Below are 1,721 nucleotides of genomic sequence, written 5' to 3' on the forward strand. Positions count from 1 at the left end.
TTAGCCAACTCTCTTGCTATCTCTCTCAGAATGACCTTCTTGATCCAAACCAGTCAGGTTTCAAAACTGGTCATTCAACTGAGTCTGCTCTTCTCTTTGTTACGGAGGCTCTCCGCACTGCTAAAGCTAACTCTCTCTCCTCTGCTCTCGTCCTTCTAGACCTATCTGCTGCCTTTGATACTGTGAACCATCAGATCCTCCTCTCCACCCTCTCCGAGTTGGGCATCTCCGGCGCGGCTCACTCTTGGATTGCGTCCTACCTGACAGGTCGCTCCTACCAGGTGGCGTGGCGAGAATCTGTCTCCGCACCACGTGCTCTCACCACTGGTGTCCCCCAGGCCTCAGTTCTAGGCCCTCTCCTATTCTCGCTATACACCAAGTCACTTGGCTCTGTCATATCCTCACATGGCCTCTCCTATCATTGCTACGCAGACGACACACAATGAATCGTCTCCTTTCCCCATTCTGATAACCAGGTGGCGAATCGCATCTCTGCATGTCTGGCAGACATGTCAGTATGGATGACGGATCACCACCTCAAGCTGAACCTCGGCAAGACGGAGCTGCTCTAACTCCCGGGGAAGGACTGCCCGTTCCATGATCACGCCATCACGGTTGACAACTCCGTTGTGTCCTCCTCCCAGAGTGCAAAGAGTCTTGGCGTGACCCTGGACAACACCCTGTCGTTCTCCGCTAACATCAAGGCGGTGACCCAATCCTGTAGGTTCATGCTCTACAACATTCGCAGAGTACGACCCTGCCTTACACAGGAAGCGGCACAGGTCCTAATCCAGGCACTTGTCATCTCCCGTCTGGATTACTGCAACTCGCTGTTGGCTGGGCTCCCTGCCTGTGCCATTAAACCTCTACAACTCATCCAGAACGCCGCAGCCCGTCAGGTGTTCAACCTTCCCAAGTTCTCGCACGTCACCCCGCTCCTCCGCACACTCCACTGGCTTCCAGTTGAAGCTCGCATCTGCTACAAGACCATGGTGCTTGCCTACGGAGCTGTGAGGGGAACGGCACCGCCGTACCTTCAGGCTCTGATCAGTCCCTACACCCAAACGAGGGCATTGCGTTCATCCACCTCTGGCCTGCTGGCCCCCCTACCTCTGCGGAAGCACAGTTCCCGCTCAGCCCAGTCAAAACTGTTCGCTGCTCTGGCACCCCAATGGTGGAACAAGCTCCCTCACGACGCCAGGACAGCGGAGTCACTCACCACCTTCCGGAGACACTTGAAACCCCACCTCTTTAAGGAATACCTGGGATAGGATATAGTAATCCTTATATATCCTATCCTTAAATAAATCCTTAAATAAAAAATTGTAAAGTGGTTGTCCCACTTGCTATCATAAGGTGAATGCACCAATTTGTAAGTCGCTCTGGATAAGAGCGTCTGCTAAATGACATGAAAATTAACCCAGAGACAACGAAAATGACCACCTCCATGCTGCAAACCTTTCTGCAGCCTTGCGAAGCACATGTGCATGAAATGGACATATGGTGTAATGGGAGTTTGAATCTGAGCTTCTTGTGGGTTAGAGCGGAGACCCCTCATACTCATAGTAGACATCTCTAATGCTGCGTTTACATGGTAAGAGGCAGACTGCAAACCGCATAGCCGGGGGAAGTAGGGGTGCTGATTGGTGCTGTAGCACCACCTGAAGAAAAAAAAAATGGTGCACTGGGCCATTACTAGTCCTGTACTAGTGGACCGATAT

This window comes from Coregonus lavaretus (genome assembly GCF_964263955.1).
Source record: "Coregonus lavaretus genome assembly, chromosome: 5".
NCBI lineage: Eukaryota > Metazoa > Chordata > Actinopteri > Salmoniformes > Salmonidae > Coregonus > Coregonus lavaretus.